This window comes from Mytilus galloprovincialis, chromosome 5, assembly GCF_965363235.1.
Source record: "Mytilus galloprovincialis chromosome 5, xbMytGall1.hap1.1, whole genome shotgun sequence".
Taxonomy (NCBI): domain Eukaryota; kingdom Metazoa; phylum Mollusca; class Bivalvia; order Mytilida; family Mytilidae; genus Mytilus; species Mytilus galloprovincialis.
The window spans coordinates 44,506,557-44,517,550 of NC_134842.1; the positions used below are offsets into that span (position 1 = coordinate 44,506,557).

General features: G+C 32.5%; 1 long non-coding RNA gene across 1 annotated transcript; it reads left to right on the forward strand.

Moving 5' to 3' along the window:
- The first annotated feature begins 238 nt into the window (after positions 1–238).
- Positions 239–10,527, forward strand: LOC143075892 (uncharacterized). The gene is made up of 4 exons (XR_012978454.1): positions 239–586; positions 7,869–7,949; positions 8,726–8,869; positions 9,994–10,527. It is a non-coding gene; the product is annotated as an uncharacterized LOC143075892 (long non-coding RNA).
- The last annotated feature ends 467 nt before the right edge of the window (positions 10,528–10,994 follow it).

A 10,994-nucleotide genomic window follows, 5' to 3' on the forward strand; every position in this document is an offset into this window, starting at 1 on the left:
ACTTTGGATAAAACGTATCATAGAAGTCAGGCATTACAGACCATAGTTACAGACATATTATCAGTAGTATGAGTTTTGTATCATACATCGTTAAAAAATGGAAGAAGAGTGCACATGAAATCAATACATATGTTATGTTTTAGTACACATAATAAGGTTCCTCCTGTGATTACTGATAGCATATAAAGGAACATACAGAAAGCCTACGTTAGACAGAGTGAAAGCCCTGTTGTTTGTCTTGATGAATTATTTTTTTCGAAAATCTAAAGCAACATGATCTATATATTAAATCTGCTGTTGTGGGGTATTATATCCGCCAAAGGTGCTCCAGTTCATGACTGCATTGGGGAACAATGTCGAAACATAATATCGGTTCCACTGATCGATGAAATGAAAGCCACTTTAAAAGCTGATTTGGATGTTTCCAAACTTAATAGTGTTTTGCACCAATATATTCTGGAAGAAGTGACAAAAGCTGTTAAAGTATCTTTCGATGTTCAAATGGAGAAGGCAGTAGATGAAATTCATGGGAATGTTACAAAGTTGATGCAGTCGGATATAAAGACAAAATTTGAAGTATTACAAGGTATATACATATTTATACTACCATATATGATTAACGTAAGAATGAAATATTCAAAAGAAAAATAAATTGGTATTGGTTATCAATTGGTTATTGGTCATAAGCAACACGACGGGTGCCACATGTGGAGCAGGATCTGCTTACTCTTCCGGAGCACTTGAGATCACCCCTAGTTTTTTGGTGGGGTTCGTGTTGTTTGTTCTTTAGTTTTCTATGTTGTGTCATGTGTGCTCTTGTTTGTTTTTCTATTTTATTTTTAGCCATGGCGTTGTCTGTTTGTTTTAGATTTATGAGTTTGACTGTCCCTTTGGTATCTTTCGTCCCTTTTTTATCACATTGCATATCTGATACAGCAAAATCTGTACCATTTAGTTCGATTATAGCTCGGTTGATTTTCTGTGAAGATAAACCAACCAAGCTTCAACAAGTAAATGAAGTAAACACGTGTAGATAAAACACATTACAAACACATAAATATCATGTCACTTCAGTCATGACATGCAGGTATCTATGGTTTTATTTAAATATGAAGTTGATAAGAAAAAAAACTAACTTCAATAAATTTTGAAAATACGGAATGTGTCTTCTTTATGCAGAGCTTTAGTTTATAGTCCGGGTTAAACATTCTATTTAGGTCTTATAGATTATATCATGTCGTAACCGTTTTATTAGATTTTGGTTTTGAGCCTAACGGAAGAGACATTTAAAGAGTGTTGGACGATACCAAACGGAGATGCAAACTTGGTTTTCAAAGACAAACCGATAACTTCATGACAAAAAAATACAGAAATACATACAAAATCTACAAAACAAAACACAGAAAAAAATAACCAACAAAAACTCCATTCAGATGCTCTAAACGAGTGAGAATATCATCTTCCATATACATCAACTGGCATGTTGTTTATTTAAGATTATATTCGATAACTAGTCTGATTTGTGGTTATACTTTCTAATAATTACATTAGATGTATGTTTCATTACAATACGTTATTCTGATTGGCTAACGGCACATCATGTGTTATTCCTTAAGCAGTTGTATCACTCAATAAAACGTCTCATTCATGATGACACGAGGTCCCACAATAAAGTGCACAGGTAAATGAAATAAAAACTTGATTAAAGGCGTGTTTTCATGATCCTATAGGTAAAAATGTAATTATAAGTATTGAATGCTTTTTTTTTGTAACTTTATAGGGTTGTAAAAGCGTTGCCCGTGCGCACATTTTAAGTATGAAGCGCTTCCGCGCTTCATACAAAATGTACTTCGGTCAACGCTTTTACACCCCAATAAATTTACAAAAAAGAGCATTCAATTCTTAAATAAAAAAACATGATTGATAGAAACAAATCAGTCTATGAAATATTTACCGATAATGTTAACGGTCAATCAAGCAATAATGCAGTTTGTAAAATTATTAAAGGTAGGACTTCACTCTAACGCTTGAAATTCTTGGTTTAAAAGCTTAATTGTAAGTAGCAACTTTCCATTAAGAAAGTTACGATAGAAAACACAAGCATCAAAAACTTGGAAAATATATATACGTGTCGGCCTGCTGAAATAATGCAGTTAAATTGGTACTATTTGAAGATATTATAATAAAAGTGAAAATTGACCATCTCTATAGCTGATAAAAGACATCTAGACCCCTTACCTACTGACTTGCTGTCTTAATAATGCAAACTGTGAGCAGGAAAATTCGCAGCTATTTTTTGGTTGATCAAAAGATAGTTTTGTTGATACAAATATGGTTCTTGTTGTTGATTTTTTATCGACTTTTCTTAATTCAGTTTATTTGTCATTAAGGTCAAGTTACAGTAAATGGGCTATGTCGCAGATTTAACTAACATTTTGCATACACCTCTGGCTCGATGAAATTCAACTGAAAATTGAAAAACATAATTTAAAATAAAATATTACTAATTGAATTTTCAAAACAATAGTCAAGATTTGTGTAGAAAGCACATAAAATCGGCATAAAATATTTTGAAATTTGTCTCAAAATCGCCAAATCTCTAATAAAGTAAAGTAATCTTTATTTAAAGTCGGGTTGCATATATACACAATAACAAAGAACATGAGCTCTTAAGAGCTCTATAAACCGACTGATATTAACAAACAAAACGTACATGTAGTAACATCAGATACACATACAACACAAACATACAGACAGACAGAGAGCACATATATATGTAGGACTCGGACCCGCGATGGTACTCCGAACCGCGATGGTCACGCTGAAGTGCGATGGTCTAAGCTGAAGTGTGTTGGTTAACACGCTGAAGTGCGATGGTGACATTGTGACGCAAACTTGTTGTTAGAAACGCTGAAGTGCGTTGGTGGGTACGCCGAAGAGCGATGGTGGGTATGCTGAAGTGCGATGGTCTAATTTTGACGCTGTTTATACTAGCTAAATACGACGGTCTGAAGTTGGAATCCTATTTTATGTGGAGGTGTAGTGGTAAGTGTGATAGCCCCATATTTGAGAGATCGGGTTTTTATTTCTGTTCAGGTTAAACAAAAGACTTTGATTTTTAATATGTTAATCATCCGCTTATATAAGCAGACAGCAGTATGGGATCAGAAAATAGACTGGATGGCTGAGATTAAAGGAAAATCGCACTATTTATACTTGGTCTACTAATAATAAATCATTGAAATTTTGCATAAAGATAGATTATACTTATTTCGGAATTTTAAGAGAAACAAATTGGAGTCACCGATGTTGTTTTCGAGATATGTCTTTATATTGCATGTTGAAGTGCGATAATAAAAATTGATTCACTAAGTAGGATCCAATTAATTTTATCAAATATATTAGTAACTTGTTTTTGTCATATCATACCTAAGAAATTGCTCACAACACCCAGTCATCCATTTATCTGATATTATATCAGTTTTACGATTGACTCATAGCAGGTATAGTATTACTGCTTCTCCACTTAGGACCAAGTTGGGACCAATCGGGTTTATTTTTTGCCTATCTTGGTGCAGAAGATTAATACTGTAGATTGAAATAAACAATTAATTTCCCCATAGTCGACAATGATAGCCTTTTTTGTGATACAGACTTTAGAAAGTCGATTTTTTTAACGAAACCTTTCTAGAATTACAGAAAAGTTATTCGGACAGTAATTTTTGGTCCAAAAAGTATAGTTCGCGTTGCTTTTCTTAACGTATTTTGTACTTATCTCCCATGCCTATCAATTAAGCACTTAAAAAAACGTGTCTCGTCCTAGCGTTGAAAAGACTTGTCATTTCTATTAGGGAAATATTTTTTTTTGCCTATGATATAATGCAGAATGCACGAAGTCTCTAATAATAAAAAATTACGGGCGCACATATCAACCAATCAGGATTACCCATACTTTTAATTCTGAATACCATGTTATGCTCATAAAATGGCTGCGCCCATACAATCTAATGGTGTATTGTAACCTATACGGTATTCATTACTTTCTAGAATCATGCAATTCATAGTGCGTTAGATGCACAAATATATATGTTACACAAAAATCATCTTCAAACCGTTCTGGCATTACTCTCTGAATTTTCACAATTTTTTTACAGAGGTGACCCCAGTCGAAAAATGTAAGAAAAAAAAAAGCTGATTTTTGTAGTAAATACGGTACTGCTAAAAAGGGTCTGAAGATAAAGTCCACTTCCTCCGATGATTCTTTATATGTCATCAAGTACTGATTATATTGATACAAAAACCGATCCAATATGTAACTACTACGATGAATTTTGAACAACAGTTTTAAATGAAACCATTTTCGTATAAAAGTACATTTTTGAAACAGACTATAGACATTCAAAAAATAAAAAAAAATGTATAAATATTGGTGTTTAAACATCGAAAACTATTCGTTTACTACAGAATGTCATGTCTGTTCTAATTTTCATAGTTTGCCATTCGAGTGAACATTTCAATGTTCGGAGGGGACCATTTCTGTACATTTTCACTAAATTTCGTAATTTCAATAACAGCACTTGTGTCGATATTGTCATGTTTAATAATCAGTTGTGTATCCAAAGTCTAGACGTGTACGCGCTTTCCTCAAATAAATCAGCAGAAGTTCAGAAAATGACATATTCTCCACACAGTAAGTCAAAAGTCGAGCCCACCCTTGTTTTCAAGGTAAAACGCAATACAAATAGGAAACAGACTATAGCTTAAAAACTAGTGAATCAATTATTCATGTATCACCAAGAAATACGGTTTCACATCAAATTTCAAGTAAAACTACTGTTTTTGACACTCTTTGAGCACTCTGATAAAGTAATGTCGACTTTGTATAGATTGAAATAAACAATTAATTTCCCCATAGTCGACAATGATAGCCTTTTTTGTGATACAGATTTTAGAAAGTCGATTTTTTTAACGAAACCTTTCTAAAATTACAGAAAAGTTATTCGGACAGTAATTTTTGGTCCAAAAAATATAGGTTCGCGTTGCTTTTCTTAACGTATTTTGTACTTATCTCCCATGCCTATCAATTAAGCACTTAAAAAAACGTGTCTCGTCCTAGCGTTGAAAAGACTTGTCATTTCTATTAGGGCTAAGGAAAATATTTTTTTTGCCTATGATATAATGCAGAATGCACGAAGTCTCTAATAATAAAAAATTACGGGCGCACATATCAACCAATCAGGATTACCCATACTTTTAATTCTGAATACCATGTTATGCTCATAAAATGGCTGCGCCCATACAATCTAATGGTGTATTGTAACCTGTAAGAACAATAAAATTACTGAGATTGTGTGTGTTTTTTTACAAAACAGGGTTCATCTCAAACCGCTGAAAAAAAGAAAAAAAAATTATCGCTACTTGATATAACGAAAAAAAAAAAATACTTATAATTGAATGATACTTTAAAAAAGTCAAAATTAATAATAAAATCAAGACATTTTACTTGTCGTACAAAACTTTTCAAGCATACATTTTGTATTCCGAACACTGGTACGCTCATCTAGAGACCAAAATCATATTATCCTTTAGTCGCCTTGTTCCCATTGATTTACATATTTCGGTAACCTTCACACTCAATCATCAAAACTGTTTGGGACCTGAATCGTTCGTTTCATTTTATTTCCGTTTCTTTGTATGTATGAAACTTTCAGCTACAAATCATCTTCTGCTCATGCTTGTATTTAATTTGGAGATTTTGTAATATTAGCGTTGTTTTTGAAAACGCCACAATATTTAAACGTCATGTGCAAAACCATCGCACTTCGGCGTAGACCATCGCACTTCAGCGCCCCCATCGAACCTCGGATTCCAACATATATATTGATACACAGATAGCACATGCAGAATAAAAGCTAAGCAAGATATATATTAAAACAAATGTCAAATATCAGCACATATATAGTAGCACATAATATGTATATCAGAGTAGCACATGCAAAATTAAACACCATAAGCACAAACTAAAGACTGCATGCAGCTATAGCAAAGGTAATGCATAAGCAAAAGAAATAAATAGCTAAATAAAGAATAAATAAAAATAACTGCAAAAAGATAAAACATTAAAAAAAAACAGCAGTCTTCGAGATCAAAACATACATGTAATAGCATCAGATACACATACAACACAAACATAACTGCAAAAAGATAAAACATTAAAAAAAACCAGCAGTCTTGGAGATCAAAACAGACATGTAATAACATCAGATACACATAGAACACAAACATACAGACAGAGAGCACATATATTATATATATATATATATATATATATATATATATATATATATATATATATATATATATATATATAATTTAAAAGTAAAAAACACAAAAAATCACATCATAAATCGAACATTGTTTCTGTTAGCACTTTAAAATATATCCCTTTTGTAAGATGTGGACCGAAGATAAAATTCCGCGTGAAGCCAAGGAACAATATTTTATTGAACTTTATAAGCCCACACTAAATAGGAAGTGAAATTCGGTCCGTTAATTAATTTCCGTAAGATATATACAACTACCGCATGACGTTACTATAACGTAACGTCACAAGTCGTTACTATAACGTAACGTCACAAGTCGTTACTATTAACGATAACAATTCTGTCTGATGAACCGCTGGAGATGCGGTGAAAGCGCTAACAGAAACAATGTTCGATTTATGATGTGATTTTTTGTGTTTTTTACTTTTAAATTATATTTTCTGTACCAAGGACTTTTTATTTATCAAAATATATATATATATATATATATATATTAACACACAGATAGCACATGCAGAATGAAAGCTAAGCTTCTCTTACCATACCTTGTTGTTTTGGCCGTGGTATATCTGCTATGCCTTTGTACATGAAGTTATATGCATTTTCTTTAATATTTACTAAATTATGTAGGAATTCTGGAATGTTCATGAAGTGTATCGTAAGAACTTGTGTAGTCGTTATAAATAAATCTGAGTGCTTTTTCTTGTATGTTTTCTATTTTCTTATTATCTAATACCATAGATTTGTCTTAAAAAACTATATGTTGTTGATTCATACATTTCCGTTACAATGATGCAAAATAAAGATAGGGTTACAGACATACGAAATGTGCTTTTTGTTTAAGATCGATGTGTTCATCGAAAAAACATCTAACTACTCGAAATTGGTTACCTCAGACAAACGTTTTGATTGGTTTTTTATTTTCTTTGTGTTACGAATTGATGAAAATTATTTCGTTTTCCTTTTTTCTTTATTAATGTTAATTTGCATTTAAAACAATGTCCCCACTTTAAGATTGGTAAAATATCCATGTATGGATGAATTTTATTTGTTACTGTGAGGTTTGAATGGTTTAAAACTGTAAGCCGGGGAAATCTTAACTGTTAAATGACAATAACATTAGACAATTCACCATTCAAAACCGCGAAACTCCCAAAACTGGAGGCGTTATCAATTTTGAGGACTTGCAAATAGGAGAAGTCCTTGCCATTTTTTATGGGACAGAAAGTTATATTCGACATGTGGAGCAGTATTTGCTTACCCTTCCGGAGCATCTTGGATAACCCCCAGTTGTTGGTGGGGTTCGTGTTGATTAGTCTTTATTTTTATATGTTGTGTCATGTGTACTATTATGTGTCTGCTATGACTGACTGAGTTAAGAACCTCGTTACATTTATGTTTTGCATGTTTTGTACGGATTAATTTGAAGAAAAATAATCTGTAAAAAAATGATGATATCCCTTTATGTAATTCCAAAACTGTCGTTTGCAGATAAAAATGATATTCCTAAAATGCTGATAATAACTGTGTTTTCTTCATTTCTAGACGAAAGCTTTAAGGGCAATACATTTGTTAGATGGGGTCGACAATCATGTGATGGAACGCTGTCGTCATTAGTATATAAAGGTATGTATAAACAATCTATTTATCAAATTATTCTGACAAAGAAAGGCAGAGTGATGCAAAGAAAATGTAGAATAATAGAAAAACAAAGGAAACGGGGAATTCATCTATTACACATATAAATAATGAATGTTAAGAGTGGAATTTGGCCTTCTTGCATGATAAATAAAAAAGGTTTAATGCGAAATTTGTAGGACCACTTTTAGTTATAAATTATGGATATAAAATAAAGAGATCAGTAAGGTATATTAAGGGTAGAAAATATAGAATCCATCACTGCAACAAGTGTGTTATGATATTTCTCCCATCGAGATATTTAAATTTTAATATTTAAAACACATGAAACACGAAGCTTGTCGAGTTTTTTTTATATATCTACATGTAACTGCTGAGAGCGGGAAGTTATCATAATAAAAGAGTTATAATGATGCAATATGTTTCTGTAGGTTTTAGTCCTCCCTTTTCAATGAAATTTTGCAGAAAATTGTGTTCTTTATATATGACGTCCTCAGACATGGTCACCTTTTTCAAAACGTCGCAAAAAGAAATTGAGAAGAAATTGAGAAAATTTAACGTCATTTAACTAAATTTCGACCAATCATTTGCTGAATAAGATATATTACTGGTGATTAGAACTATTTTTTCTTACACTGCTCACGAAATGTGAACATAGTAATAGCACAAAAATCAGAGAAAGTGCACTCTTTTTTCTTTTGTTATTGTGCGTATAAGTCGTGGTTTTCTCGCACATTTCTTAAAAGAGAATATATTTATTTTAGGATATATGGCCGGTCCTACGCATAAGGCGCAAGGAAGTGGATCCAATTATTTGTGTCTAACCAGTAATCCCCAAGCGGGTGATATCCCTGCAGATTGGGTTAGCAGTCCTGGACTTCTTTATGGCATCGGTTGGGAATTAACCGGTATGAATCAACAAACCTTTTGTGCAATATCTGATTTACACATACGATAAGCCTGTTGTAGACAATACGCCATTAGTAAGACAGTCAAATTTTATTTAACATTGTTTATCAAATAACATTGTTATTTTATATTAAAGTAAATGAATCGTTCTTGGTCATTCTATATAGATAGTGAAAGTCATTGTGCAAACGGACACAGTGTAATTCGATTTAGTGCCGCGATATGGCAGTAGCATGAGTTCGAATCCTGGTGGTAAAAACAAAAAAAATGCGTTTACAGATAATACGTTGTTATGCTGATATTTAGACGAATTATATATAATCTAAATATCTGCCCAGCTGGAGTGCTATGTAAAACCACCGACCGCCGGTATAAAAACAAACAATCCTAGTCGATTATAGATTGCAGTCGTAATTTTGTTGTTCAATTTTTAATTAATTTGTCATGTCGGGGATTTCATTAGATTTCCTGGCGAGCTTGTGTTTGCACGGTGTCGAAGGCTGTGCTGTGACCTTGTGTTCTTAACTTCTACATCATTTGAACGCAATTTTCTTGCTATCACTTGATAATATTAAAACAGATTCATGGTGTTTTGCTTCTTTCATTGTTATACGTAACTTAAATGAAAGACAGTCTTAGTGAAAAGAAGATCGGTCATTATAATTACAAGCAGATAGACGACAGAGGGGCACACAACATTCTTAAATCCAATAAAAATACTAAACATTATGAACACCACACAAACAGGAGACAGCTTCAGATGCCAAGAAAAGGAAATTATACAGGTCCTTCACAACTACTTGCACCCGTCTTCTTGCACATGAAAATCTATTGAAAATAATCATAGTAATGGACTACATCAAAAGTTCAATGTAGGATGATAAAACAAAAACATAATTCATCTATTCTTTTCACTAACACCCCCTCTCCCTTTTACATCTCCTTCTTAACTTAATTTGGTGGAAATTGATTGACCAATACGGATGCATGTAAAATCGATGTCAAATAAACAAAACTTGCAGCAATTTTCATCAAATAACTTGGTTTCTTCTTTGACGTTGTAAATATTCATACATGCTATTCTTAAACAGAGCCGCTAAATGAAATCGCACATCTATTTCAGGAACTGACAGAAGTAAAAGTTTAGACCACATTGATGACAAAGATGTCCCATGTGCTGTGTGTCTGACAAAAGGCAAAACAACATTGATGATTCCTGGTAGAACATCATGCTATGCAGAATGGGCAAAGGAATATACAGGTTTTCTAGTGTCGTCGAGGAACGCGAAAGGCTTTGTAACAACAGAATATGTGTGTGCAGATGAAGATCCGGAATTTTACGGATCACAAAATTATAATCATGGGCTTATTCATTTTGTAGAAGTCAAATGTGGAAGTATTCCGTGTTCTAAGTATGAAGACAAAACAAAATTGAGCTGTGTTGTGTGCAGTAAATAGTCAACTATCCCGTATTTAAATGATGTCAATAACAGTTGATGATTGCCGATCTTGATTTTTTACTTTTGGAAGACATACTACTTCTGCGGTTTTATCCATGTAGTGTCATTACAAATTTTGCCTGCTAACCCTTACCTTTCCATTCATTCTTTTGTGATATATAAATTAAAGGACACTTTTTTAAAGTCTTTTGTTATTATTTCATTATTATGGAGACAAAACAAAATTAAGATGTGTTGTGTACAGTAAATAGTCAACTATGATCCATTATTTGAATGATGTCAATAACAGATGATTGCCGAACTTGTTTTACACCTTTGTCAGATATACGTATTTTTTTGGTTTTATCCATGTAGTGTCATTACAAATTTTGCCTGCTAACCCTTACCTTTTAATTCATTATTTTAAGTAATATATATTAAAAGGTCAGTTTTAAAGTCATATAATTTTCAAAACGTTTTTATGTTTCATTATTTTGTAAAAGATGGTATCAACGACAGCCATTAACCATAACCATCACCCTTTCACTTTAAACAACGTTTTAGACCGTGAATGTTTGTTTGTGTAAATTTTAACGTTAGAGTTTCTTGGATCAGGTTTCTTTAGGTGCGATCAGGGTTTTTATAAAAGACGAAAAAAATCATTGACAGTTGCAATTTTTTTTAT